Source organism: Pinus tabuliformis, chromosome 8 (genome assembly GCF_031772625.1).
Source record: "Pinus tabuliformis cultivar Carrire ecotype Pingquan chromosome 8, CPIR1, whole genome shotgun sequence".
Lineage (NCBI taxonomy): Eukaryota > Viridiplantae > Streptophyta > Pinopsida > Pinales > Pinaceae > Pinus > Pinus tabuliformis.
In genome coordinates this window covers 1,974,983,737-1,974,998,395 of record NC_142294.1, presented here as the reverse complement: position 1 = coordinate 1,974,998,395, position 14,659 = coordinate 1,974,983,737, and positions in this window count along the sequence as shown.

Here is a 14,659-nt window from a genome sequence, read left to right as displayed (position 1 = left end):
TTATCATCTCCTGTTGTGATTCCTCTTCACGTGGCTCAAACCTCATCATCTACAGGTTTTGAGTCGACAGAGGTGGTAGCGCCCTTTGTCACATATCCTAGCTATCAAAGTGGGACAGTCTTCCATTTCATGATCAAACAGAGTGGAATACTTGCACGACAAATGTGTTCGGTTAGTGAAATCGCGAGCATAGTGTCATGGTCCTCCGCAATTGTATTAGATCAACTTTCCCCGACCTCTGCCAGGTCCTCCTTTGCCTTGGCCTCATCCATGCCCCTAAAATCCTATTTGCACTGTCCCTGTGCTCTGATTAGTGGGCCGCATTTCTTCCTGAACCCTATAAGCGGGAGTCCTATCCATCATCAATTCATAACTCTTACAATTAAGTTTATTATGCCCTACCAATCTACAGAAGTTGCAGAGCAATTGTTGTGGTGTTTGTACAAATTTCTTCAGCAAATGACAGTTATCCATGGCATGTTTTCCTACTACCTAACATATAGCGCACCACAATGCAGGTCCCATGCTTGGCCCTGCTTGAGCCTCTGACCTCAAAGGCATCGGTCCTCCTCTTGTAATGTTACAGTTCGTAAAGACCGGGAAATGGTCTTTGTCATGTCCCTGACTCTTGCATTTTAGGCACCATACATTTTCGTGTACCTTTGGTCGAACCGTTTTGTCCTGCTTCAAAATTTGCCTCTCAAGGAAAATATTTTTCAACTGTGCATGGATCTGCTGAACCCCCAGATTTGGATCTTGCATTGGTGTTTCATGCAGTCTCATTGTAATCTCCAAGGCCTCCGCCTCACTTGTTATCTTCTGATGTGACAGCACAACCCTTAGGTGTGGCAGGAGCGAATCCACAAACCATTCGCGATGCTGTCTATCTGTTAAGTTCATGTTAGCTTCGTGGATCTTACACTTCAATCTCTGATCTAATTCCCAAGGTGTCTCGTCTGGTTGCATCACGATTTCCTTGAATCCCACAATCGACTGTGCCTTAGATTTAGGCCTACTAAATTCTCTATTCAATGCTATCTAGATGTCTTCCACTCCATCATTCAAGTTATCATTAGAGTACTTGATATACCAAGTTAGCACGCGATCCTACAGAGCACTAACAAATGTCGCCTTCTTTATGTGATCATATTTAACGCTCTAAGCTTCCCATACGGCTTTCACGATGAACTAGAATTGGTCTGGATCCTCATTTCCCAAGCCTTTGAACAAAGGAAGCTTCACCAAATTTTCCCTACTGAACTGCGGTGGAGGTGGAGGTGGTACGGGTGAAGTTGCAGGTGATGGTGGTGAGGTTGGAGGCAATGTGATTGCGGGTGGTATTCGTGGGAATCCTTATCTTATTAACTGAATAGCACTTCACGGAGAAACCTGCACTATCCCTTCTTCATCACCTCATGGAGGCAAAATCAATGGACTATATTCAGGACAATTTTTTCCTTTGTTCCTGTAATTCTTTCCACTTCGCGTAGCTCTGAACATCAAGGTAGTTGCATAACCCATTTTTCACATAATAGCATTCTAATCAAGTATTCAAAGATTTTACATACTTACCTCGTGGTCCTTTGAAAAAGCGTCACTCTGCCTCGCTGTATCTGACTGAGGTGTCGACCGCAAATTCAGTCACAAATACTCTTATGACAGGATTGAGCCAGTTATCGACAGTGCGGGGGATCTTGTCCTTAGATGCTTCCAATTTATGTACTAGCTTTGTGGTCCAAACAATAGGACTGTCAAATTTCCACCTTCCTTGGTTGTCTGCTAGCTTCGCGATCCACTCGTATATCTCAACCAGAAAGGAGAAGAAAAAGATTTTGTGGATCTCTATTCCTTTGTGAGTCGTGGGTTTCTTTTTTCTTGCATCGTGAATTCGTGGATCTTCCTATCCAACAGTGTCCGATCTCCTTCTTAGTTAGATTCTAGTGATACGACATCACACATCCCTTATGTAGATTCTAGTCCCGGTAATGGAACCATTTGTTGGCTTGAGGGGGCCTGACCCAGGTTCAACGTTAATTAGCCAAACAAATCCCTACACTACTGGCCCTTTCGGCATTAACCCGCAGAGCGCGGATCGAAGTCTCACCCGAAGCAGTATGGGGGGAATGCTAGAACCAAGTTTCCACACCCTGAGATGGTTGTGATGTCTTTTTATTCCTTCTATTCCTGCCTTCGCGTGGGTCACTTAGTTCTAGGGCTCTGTCTACCTAACCCCTTATTCCTCCCCTCGATACCTCTGTGAAAGGATACGACCGACCTTCGCACACCCCTAATATTTGATTCAGATACTTTCGTGCTGCTAAGTTAGCGTATTGCTGAGATTGTCAAGTTACCTTAAGAATCTTACTTATCTTATTATATACTCACAGTTAGCACTGCGTAAATAGATATTCTTATATGTGTTTAGTTATCCAACATAACTATAGATATTCACACACCATATAAGCATTATAAAGGAAACTCATACATAAAATGACAAGATTCATCAATCAGAACAAAGACACAGAAATTACATAATACTTCTCTTTATTGATATCTTCCAAGTGATTGCAGACTCTATCCACCTTGCACACACAGTTGCAGGGGTCTGTGCACTCAGTTGCAGACTTCCTCCCTAGTCCTCTACACAATCAATTGCAGAGCCTCTACCTATGCTACGACCTGAAACTTAGACTTCTACTTTAGAGCTATGTCTCTCTTTTATGTTAGTTCAACTGCCTGCTTCTAAAACTACTAAGAGCTTAACTCTTTTATACAATCCCATGGTCCGCAGACCATGGATAGATCTCTAATAGCTGACCTTGGGGGATCCCGTTCCCAGCAGGCCCCCAACACAAGCATTGTGACTCACCCTTGAGTCACTCGGTAGGTGTGGATATCTTTGTGCAAAGCCCTTCTAGCTCGACCCGTATGACTGCAACCTTCGCCTTGCACTCAGGTTCTTTTTGTTTCTTCAAATTCCAATGAGCTTGGAGGCAACACTCCCATTCCATCAAGACAGGAGGAAAATCCTCTCATTCTTGTAACTCAAGGGGGTAATTCTCCCGTTCTTACGGTACTCCCTCCAAGTAGCCTCGTCACTTCCTTTGATTGGAATCGACTGGCAGGATGTCTTCTTCCTTCTTATGTGCCTTTCTAGATCATAGTGCAGGTTTATAATATGATTGTATCTAGCACTATTATAGATGAAGGTGCATCTGTGAGTATCCTTTCCTCCACAGCTTGGCAGGTGCTCGTTTTGCCGCCACTTGTGCCTATTACCCAGAATTTGTTGGCTTTTAATAGAGGAACCAATCAGCCATTAGAGATCCTTCCTTAGTTGCCTATTGCTTTGGGAGGAAAAATTGTTTATCTCAATGTGATGGTAGTCCAAGCCCTTTAGATTACAATTTACTTCTTTTGTACAACTATGTTTATGACATGGGAGCTATTATTTCAACACTCTTTCGAGTGATGTGTTTCCTACATGAAGGCAAAATTGTCGCCATTGACCAGATTTCATTTCCTAATCCAAATATGGCTTCTAGTCAACCATCTTCCCTAAATGGTCCTTTTGTCCCAATTGTATCTTTCCCACCACATGTCAATTATGTGGCAACCCATTCCATGCCTATATCAACTGACGATCAATTCCGTGATGTTGTGTATTATGTACAGGGGGCATTGGAACCAGATCTCTCTAATGGATTCCTTGCTAGGTATCCCCTCTAGAGAATTGTTCTCCCATCTGATGAGAACCTCTTGGAAGTCATGATCTCTTATGGGTCATGATCAAGGAATCATGAGCATAGTTCCTTGTCTTGTGTCAAGCTCATTAAGAAATGAAACAAGGAATATGAGGATAGTTCTTTTACTATCAACCTCATTAAAAAATGAATCAGGTCCCAGAGCATAGTTTCTTGTCCTGTGTCAAGATAATTAAAAAATGAAACAAGGAATATGAGGATAGTTATTTTACTGTGTCAACCTCATTAAAAAATGAAACAGGTCCTAGAGCATAGTTCCTTGTCTTGTGTCAATCTTGTTAAAAAAAAGAAACAAGGAATCTAAGCAAATTTCCTTGTCTTGTGTCAAGCTCATTAAAAAATGAAACAAGGTCTCCTAGAGCAAAGTTCCATTTCGAGTCGAGTATTTCACTTGATATCCATTCCATTCACCTGATAGCCATGAGTAGTCTACTTAGGTAAATGTAATGAAGCTTGGGGGGCATACACCTAGAATCAAGTCATCCTATTGGGGGCATGTAAACCAATCTCAAGCATAGTTTTTTCATGGTTCAAGCTTGTGTAAAAATGAACTAAACTTGTGTAAAAATGAAACTGAATCCAAGCATAGTTTTTCATTTCAAGGTTGTGTAAACATGAAAATAAATCCAAGCATAGTTCCCTATGGTTCAATCTTGTGTAAAATTGAACCCATCTTCATTTTAACCCTTGTTATTGCCACTCTATCAACCTCTTCCATTAGATAAGCCTTGGTTTTTCTCCTTCCATCGTCACTATCTACTTGGCCAATCATATGCTTTCACTTGGTTGTTTTTCCCTTTTTGAGGAATAGTTGCAATGAGTGGTCTTATTAGCCAGCCTCTTCACATAAATCAACATGTTTTGAGAAGTTCCAACATCACCGGAACCAGTTGCTATCCTAGACACAACTCATTCCTCTAAGTGGATTCCTCTTTAAGCTCTTTTCAAACTCTCAAAATATGAAAAGATTCTTAGGCGCTTGTCCTTTTCAGCTCATAAACGGATTGGAAATGACATCTACTCAGTATAAGTTTAACCATTTTCCGGACTGAGATAGATTACTTATGAAAAAGGAATACATTGATCGAACATGGTCAATAGGTTCTCTCTTGTATTATTTTACACTTTTTTGGACTTGAGAGACAAATTTACAAAAAAGAACTTGTGGAGTTTTCTTTTTGTCCCTTTTCAAACTCTCTAAATATGAAAAGGACTGAGTTCTCATTGTCGTTAAACTCGTTAAAGCATCAAATGACGACAAACTTTTCCATCATGACAAGACCGATTTTCACCTTCGCTAGACTCGTTAAAACATCACATAGCGATGGATTCACCCGAAGGGTAGAATTATACATCAATCATATGTTATCCTCCTCAAGCTTGTTAAAAAAAATAAAGATGTACTAGTCAGCAATGACTGGGGAAAATGGGAAAAGGGATAAATCACTAGCACTTCGCTATTTAACATGACACTTTCACTTCATCTATGTGAATATTTGGGTTGGGTTATCTGCTTGATGGTTATCATACCTATGGTCTATCACACCATCCATCACTTTGGTTTTGGGTCAATGCTTCCAATTCATTCAGTGTCGCTGACATGTTCAAGGAAAGTCACTGAGTAAAATTCATCCTTTGCTATACTCATAAACCTTCATTTTCATGACTGCCATTCCTGAAAATTGTGTCATCAATCACATTCTGTCTTCAAATTCATTACACTCATTTCGTGTCGTTGATGGGGGATACATCAAGGCCCTCCTGCGACGAGTCGCTTCTTGTCGACATCAGCACATTATCCAGGAAGTTGACTTAGAAACACCCTTCTAGTACCTTGAGGCTTGCATACATCAATGACAATTTTCTCACTTTCGACGATAGGTTGACATCATAGACCTTCAACCGAAAGACTTTGTATGGTGTTTGACATAAAAAAATCTATTCACACCATGTAGAATATATTGTAGTACCTTGAGAATCATTATCATTATTGGTGATTTCTCCCTCGTCTATTAACAACTTACATCATTTGTTGGTAATCAGATGGTGTCTTCCCATGCTTGACCTCAGATCAAATTTTCACATGGTTAGACTCGTACTTGAGGAAATGATTGGATGAGATAGAAGACCCTGGATCTAGTTTCAACCATCCAGGTTGCGATTTTAGGAGAGTACTAAATCATCTATACGATGGCTTTACAAAGATGGTCATTTATCATGGGTCTATACTTGTAAATGACTATCTAATTTATGTACATGTAATGAAAACTTTATATGCTGAGCATGGGTATGCCTTCCCTCAGCAATTCATGAAAAATTCAAAGATATCATGATATTATGTATTGTAATTGATGCAGGTCACCATCTGTTTTAGATCCTCCTCATCACATCATAAAGCATATCACTCAACATTATCATTTTTTACTTCATGCTTTAGGGTGCAGTTGTTATAGTTCTATTTGGTCACATCACTCTCGATGATTAGATCAGTGTAAACAAGTCTATCAAACCCTAATTCATTTGCTACATGCCCTATACATGCCATCTCATTGAGTGCTTTCGTCCATGAGAGTTTCTTGACTTCAAACCCTGCTGAAGTGCTTCCTTGGGTCACCAGCGCACCCCTGGTCATGGGTAAGTGCTCTGGAAAGTAGGTAGCCCCATTTAAGCCTGTGTTGTAGAGCACCTAAGCCCACTCAAGCTACGTTGTGCAAGAATCCTCAAAATTTTCATTGGATCCTAAGTATATTCCTCCTTTCTAGTGTATTCTAGAAGGAACCCAACTCCTATCCTATCATGATGAGCTTGACTTAGGATAGCCTTGGATCATCTAATCCTCTATCCTCTCATCCCTTTGAACATGGAAACTAATCATCCAATTATGGAAAACCATTCAATGCCATATTAATGTCAAAACCATTTGCATTCATCTATAACTTGGCTTCCCATCATAGTGCCAAGGGGGCTGGAGCTTGGATATTATAGGGAAATAATTTTTGTTTAGAGACTTGAAATCATTGTCAAATAATGTTATGCTACTAGATTGATGTTTCTATTGGTGTGATGAGAGTTTGGACTACGCTGGATGAGTGACACGAGATCGAACCACATTGGGTGTAACTTCTCCTTCTATCAATCAATAAAGTTGTTTGTTCCTTTTCCAACATTTTTGTTTATATCTATGATGAATGTATGTTCAAATGTTATTGATTCCATTTGTTTACAATAAATAGATCATATGCTTTGATTGTTGTCGTCTTCTGTTTATGTGGGAAGGTACCAATTGAGTGAATTCAGTTTGATCAGGAATGATGGGAGCAACTCAAAGGAGATCAAAGGAAGTGAAGGATCACAAGTAGGTTCCTTTATCTTATCTGTTTATTGTAGGAAAAGGTTAAACATCTTTACTTTAGTTGTTCTAAGTGTAACTACCCACTTAGGGAAGATATACTTATCCGTAGGTATAAATTTTGTATAACATATCCAACCCACACATGTGGATCAATGAGATGTAATACATGTGTTTGTATTGACTAACTTAATACACTATTCTAATAACTCCACAAACTTAAGTATTTCACTCCATCACATAAATTGACCATAGTGTGACATAAATAAACCAAGAGTAGACATGAAATGATTAGGCAATTTTTTTTTCTAGATCCTCAATTAGGTGCTTAAATGATGAAGTGAAAATGCAAGGGGAAAACAGGATTTCATGATTTAACCATCAAATACATGTGATCAAGTGTGACCATGAGTCTATATATTCATATGTTTGCCAAAGAGGGAGCGAATACATGAGTTACCATTCATTGGGCCTTATTTTTCTCTCTCTTTTTTTTTTCTTATATATAGGACTTAGGGAATGTTGTTGTTAGGATATTCCGACACATAGGATATAGTTAAGTTCAACTTGGTCTAGTATAGAGTTAGGTATAGAGTTAGGTAAAGTGTCTTTCTTTACCGTTGTACATTTTGTAACTTACAATCCGACGGTCACGATATGTAGTGATCCGACGGTTCACTCTCACCTCGGTATTACCGACACTTGATCCGTGGCTTGACACCCGATTGGTCCATGAGTTCTATTTAAAGCGCATGGAGGGTCATTGTTCGGGTAATCCGTGCATGAGAGAAGCTTATGTAAATTTTCATTCTTTGATTAATAAATTGCCTGTAGTACCCACGTTGGGACAGGCCGTGGACTGTTTCCCTCCTTGCACTTTGAGGGTTTTAACCACGTCAAAAATACTGGTGTATTGATTTGAGATCTGGTTGTGAGCGGTGTCCTTTTGGTGTTCTTTTTGAGGAACTTACCCTGTAAATTCCTACATGGTATCAGAGCTATTTGAGGGCCGCGTCCGTTGGTGATCCAAATCTGAAGCCGGTAGAACTGCATGCGGTTGTCGTTTCCTAGATCTGCTGTTTCTGACTGCTTTCGGGCCGAGAGGACTGCTCTGTTGCGTTTGGAGCATCTGTTCCAGTGAGGAACCCCTTTCGTTTCACGCGAAAAGGTTTCCGGTAGCCCTAGCTGCGTCATTTTTCAGATCGGGAGGTATACAATGTTTTTTTTGCAGTTTACTGTTATTTTCTCTCTGCTTATTTCGGTTTCGGTTTATTTAGCCTTTTTTTTTAACCGGATCTATACCTTTCATTTCTGCGTATGCTCTTTGCCCTGCGACTCTGTGCGATCTGGGCAAATCAGAAACAGAAAGGAAGGATTTTTCTCATGCGTATGCTCTTTTCCCTGCACCTTAGTGTGATCTCGGAAAATCAGAAACATTGAGAAAAATATTTAGTTTTTCGGCTAAAGCTAACTTTGAGATTTTTTTTTTTAAATTTCTAGTTTTTTGGCTAAAGCTAACTTCGAGCCGCAAGGTTCGTTTTTCTTTGCATATTCGTGTTGGGTTTTGTGTTTTGTGTTTTGTAGGGAAAAAGAGCTTTCTCAAGGCAAGCACGCAAACCAAGGCCCCCCCCCCCCCCCTCTCTCTCTCTCTCTCTCTCTCTCAAATTTTTTGTATAGATCAATTGGTTCAAAGCTATTTTAGAGAGTAGAGGTCTTGGGTTCAAGTCTCCATTTTGTGGGGGCGGATTTTTTCATTCCCGCACATTCGCGCACTTTGCCGGCAACGTCAACAATTTTTTTTCAAAAAGCCATAACTTCTTCATCCGGAAGCCTTTTTCAGAGCCGTTTTTTTTTAAAACCGCCTATTTTTTCGAGATCTATCCATTGGAACACTTACTTTCAGCATCTTCAGCTTCAGTTTTAAAATAAAAAATGGAAAGTCCATGCCAAGTCATTCTTGACAGCACTAACTACTTCCAATGGGTAGCCTACATGGAAGATTTACTTAGAAGTAAAGGTCTCTTCAGAATAGCCACAGACCAAGAGAAGAAACCAAAAGATGAAGACAAGGCTGCAAAATGGGAAAATAGACAAGATCAAGCACGTGGTTTGATAGGGATGTCTATTTCTCCTGATCTTAGATTCCACATTGCAGAACTTGAGACTCCTCATGAAGCATTAGAAAAACTCGCTAAAGTTTTTGGGATTAAAAATGAAATTAGAGCCCATCAACTTGAAAATGAGTTGCTTACTTTGGATCCTAATAATTTTTCTTGCATTGAAGATTTCTTGTCCAAATTCAAGACCCTTAGATATCTCTTGGAAGGTGTTAAAGTTAAGAAAGAAGATGGTAACCTTATTTATTCCATCCTTACTAAGTTGGGACCAGCCTACTCTGTATTTGTTTCCACTTTCCATTCTACAAGGGAAGCTTTCATTTGTCAAGGAAAAGACTACAAGGCCCCTTCCTTTGACTCCTTTTGTGATTCCTTAATAAGAGAACAAGAAAAACTCTTACACCTTGGTCTTCTTAATCTTGGAAACTCTTCCACGAAAGCGTTAGCCGCCCAGCAGCAACCAAATTCAAAGAATCCTAAGAAGTCATATCCTCAAAAGAATGGTCCTAAACCAACTCAGCCTCAAAATGAAAGATCATTTCAGCAAAATGATAAGACCAATAAAAACAAATGGAAGAAGACTGATAGACATTGTAACTTTTGTAATCGAGATGGCCACTTAGAATCTAAATGCTTTAAGAAGATGGAAGCCTTGGAAGCCGCAATGAAGAAACATAACATCCATGTGGAGCCTACTTCAACTTCAACTTCCGGAATGGCACTTTCTGCATGTCGTTGTCAATCATCTCAGTCTGGTTATGCATTAAATGTATCTTCTTCTTCTTCTCATTCTCATGAGTGGCTCATTGATTCTGGAGCCTCTTATCACATGGCCAAAAACCAAGCCATGTTTTCTTCTTTAAATGATTGTAACACCAAAAATATATATGTTGGTGATGATAGATCTCTTAATGTTGTAGGGACTGGAACTGTTCATCTAGACAATGGTCAGTTTAATGATGTATTATGTGTTCCAACCTTATCCTGCAACCTTCTATCTGTCTATCAGATAACTCATTCAGGTGAAGGTAAAATTGTTGAATTTTCACCTCATGATGTTGTAATCAAGGATCTAAAAGATCCTAAACAGATTCTAGCTACTGGTCTTGCTGATGATTCCACAAGGTTGTATAAGTTTCACAACTTTGGGTCATCAAATCTTCCCTCAGTATTTGTTGCTCATAATGATGAAGTGAGCAAACTTTGGCATGAGCGATTTGGTCACTTAAACTATCGCTCCCTTCAGCATCTATGTAAAGAAAATATGGTGACAGGTCTTCCTATGGTATCTTGCAGAGATGGTGTTTGTTCCGGATGTGTACTCGGAAAACATCATCGGGACAGTTTTGACAAACGTGCCTCTTGGCACGCCTCAGCCCCTTTACAGCTTGTGCACAGTGATTTATGTGGTCCTCTTCCTGTTGCTTCATTCTCTGGCTGCAAGTACTTCTTAACTTTCATTGATGATTTCTCCAGACGCACTTGGGTATACTTCTTAAAACTCAAGAGCGAAGTATTTAACACATTTTTGGCCTTCAAAGCCTTTGTTGAAAAACAATCTGGACATCAAATTCTTAAGCTAAGAACTGATAATGGTGGAGAATATGTTAAAAACACATTCATCAACTTTTGCACCGAAAATGGAATTCAAATGCAACATACTGTTCCATACACTCCACAACAAAATGGTGTAGCTGAAAGGAAAAATCGCACCTTAAAGGAAATGGCTAATTGTATGCTGCAATCTAAAGGACTCAGTCTTAGTTTTTGGGCCGAAGCAATTAATTGTGCAAATTATATAATCAATCGCACTCCTACTAAGGTTCTAGAGAATATCACTCCAGAAGAAGCTTGGAGTTCCATTAAACCAGATGTAAGTCACTTTCGTGTGTTTGGAAGTGAAGCATGGGCCCATATTCCAGATGAAAAGCATAAAGCTTTAGAACCTAAGAGTGAGAAATGTACTTTTGTTGGATATTCTGAAGATGTAAAAGGTTATAGACTTATTCCATTTAAGTCCAAAAATGTTATCATTAGAAGAGATGTAAAATTTGATGAAAATAAATCGGCCTGCGAGCCTAGTCCGGCGGATGTGCCACCTCTTCCTATCTCTTCTACTTTTGAAAACATTTCTTCTTCAGATGATGAAAGTGAGGATGATAATCCTCCCCCACCTTCTCAGGATCCTCAACTTCCAAGATGGGTCCGTGCTACTCGGGATGCAGCAGGTGATCTTGCCGGTGATCCTACAGATCAGCGACGTACACGTTCTCAGTTTGAAAGAGCCTCTTCTTTACTGGCTCAAGCTCCAGTAAATCATGATCCTGACACTTTTGCAGAAGCTTCAGGCCATCCACATTGGGAAGCAGCTATGAATGAAGAATATCATTCATTGTTGACAAATGATACATGGGATCTTGTTCCTCTACCAAAGGGACGCAAACTTGTTAGATGTAAATGGGTTTACAGAACCAAGTATGGACCAGATGGGAAAATTGATAAACATAAAGCTCGTCTTGTTGCTAAGGGCTTTTCACAGGTTGAAGGCATTGACTACACTGAAACCTTCTCCCCTGTTGCCAAAATGAACTCTATCCGCCTTGTTCTTTCCCTTGCTGCCTCTTTAAAATGGGAAGTCCATCAGATGGATGTTAAATCTGCCTTCTTGCATGGGGACTTGCAGGAAGAAATCTATATGGAACAACCCATTGGCTTCATACAAACAGACTCCAGCCTTGTTTGTCGACTTAAGAAATCCCTTTATGGTCTCAAGCAAGCTCCTCGGGCTTGGTATGCCAAAATGGATAGCTTTCTTTTAGAATCTGGCTTTTCTAGGTGTCATTCTGACAATACTGTCTACACCAAGAAAGTGGGCAACTCTCTTATCATCCTTGTTCTTTATGTTGATGATCTTATTCTTACTGGTAGTGATCCCAACCTTATAAACCATGTGAAGTCTAGCCTTAAAAAGAAATTTGAAATGACAGACTTAGGACACTTACACTATTTTCTCGGTCTTCAAGTCTTGCAATCCAAGGAGGGTATTTCCCTTTCCCAGTCCAAGTATGCTTGTGATATTCTTCGTCATTTTCACATGGAAGACTGTAAGCCAGCCCCTTCTCCCTTTCAGTCTGGAGTCAAACTTTCAGTCTCTTGTACTTCTCCTGAAGTTGATGCTACCTTATACCGTCAACTTGTAGGAAAACTCTTGTATTTAACCCATACTCGTCCTGATCTTTCCTTTGCTGTTGGCCTTGTTGCTCGTTTTATGCAAAACCCCCGTGAAAGTCATTGGAAAGCAGCTAAAAGAATACTTCGTTATGTTCGAGGTACAGTACAGTTTGGGATTCATTACAGTGCCAAAGCAGCTCCTCTATTAGTTGGTTTCACTGATTCTGATTGGGCTGGTGACCCTGATGATCGGAAGTCTACTGCCGGTTATGTCTTCACTCTTGGTTCAGGACCTATTACATGGGCTTGTAAGAAACAGGCTGCCATTTCTCTTTCGTCAGCAGAAGCAGAGTATCGTGGTGCCATGGAAGCTAGTAAGGAAGCCTTGTGGCTTCGTCAGATCCTATCAGAGTTTGGTTTTGAGCAGCAGAATCCTACCACACTTTGGTGTGATAATCAAAGTGCCATTCAGCTATGCAAAGATCCAGTCCAGCATCAGCGCAGCAAACACATTGAACTACACATGCACTTCATCAGAAAGCTCATTCATGACCATGTTCTTGAAGTGCAATATTGTTCAACAGATGATCAGGTTGCAGACATCTTCACAAAGGCTCTCACAGAGGCGAAGTTCACTAAACTTCGATATATGCTTGGAGTTAAGGAAGTTGTCACTAAGGGGGGATAGGCTCTAGTGCCTCCTTCCTTCTCCTATTGTGTCATATTTGTAAATCCTTCAATCCTATCCCAAGTTGTTCTTAGGGGGGGATGTTAGGATATTCCGACACATAGGATATAGTTAAGTTCAACTTGGTCTAGTATAGAGTTAGGTATAGAGTTAGGTAAAGTGTCTTTCTTTACCGTTGTACATTTTGTAACTTACAATTCGACGGTCATGATATGTAGTGATCCGACGGTTCACTCTCACCTCGGTATTACCGATACTTGATCCATGGCTTGACACCCGATTGGTCCATGAGTTCTATTTAAAGCGCATGGAGGTTCATTGTTCGGGTAATCCGTGCATGAGAGAAGCTTATGTAAATTTTCATTCTTTGATTAATAAATTGCCTGTAGTACCCACATTGGGACAGGCCATGGATTGTTTCCCTCCTTGCACTTTGAGGGTTTTAACCACGTCAAAAATACTGGTGTATTGATTTGAGATCTGGTTGTGAGCGGTGTCCTTTTGGTGTTCTTTCTGAGGAACTTACCCTGTAAATTCCTACAGTTGTTTTCATAAGTTTGGAACAACTCATAAATATAACATTACATGAATTTTCACTTGAACCTTAGAGTTTAGACTTAGATAAATCATTCTAGTGTACCTTTAATGATTTTGCCTTTCACATTTTTATTTTCTTTCATCACAATGAAAAAAGGGGATATATTTTGCCACCAATCTATGGATGCTTAATCATAAAGTTGTCATGTCATGAAAACAAATTAATGATGTTATTCTCTTTGAAAATGATGGGTATTCTTGAGAAAAGCTTATGCTTGTGGATGTCTCTTCCATGGTTAGGAGGAGTGAGGGCAGACACCATATTATCCATGTGCCATGTACTATGGCCAAGACTAATAGTCGTAAGCCTAGTAAAGACACTAGTAGGGAGAATTGTGGATTGGATAAACATTTGGGACCAATGTTCTTTGAGAATTAGTACTTTGACTAGGAGTAACCGCCATAAGCTAAGTACATTAATCCAAGATAAAAATAGTCATGAGGATCGACATTTTTTGGTGTCAAATATTATGACAGTGGATTAGGAAATGATCATGTGAGGACATACTTGGTGAACATCCTATTGGGGTAAGTGCCTATAGAGGTAGTGATGTCCAAATTTATGCCTCCCAACATTGTGCTATGATCTAATGGGTAGATAAAACGTTTTAGTCAAGGCCTTGCTATTTTGACAATGTTGGCTATGATGATGTAAATAATCGTTGATTCTTATCAATCAAAATCCATTCTTATATGTATGTTTCAACTTGAGAGTACTTTTTTGTATCATTATGAGTACCTCCCTAGTTTAGAAGGAGTGTTGAAAAATGTAACTAGTGTTGGTCTTCATAATGCAATAAAATGTATTTTTTATCATTAATATTTATTATTATATTCATTATTATTATTTCATTTTGGTCAAAGCATGTTCTTCATGCTCATAGAGTCAAAAATAAATTATTTTGAGTCAAGTCCCATTTGTACTTTTGAAAGAAAAAGAAAAGGAATTTTTATTTTGAGTCAAAGAATCAAC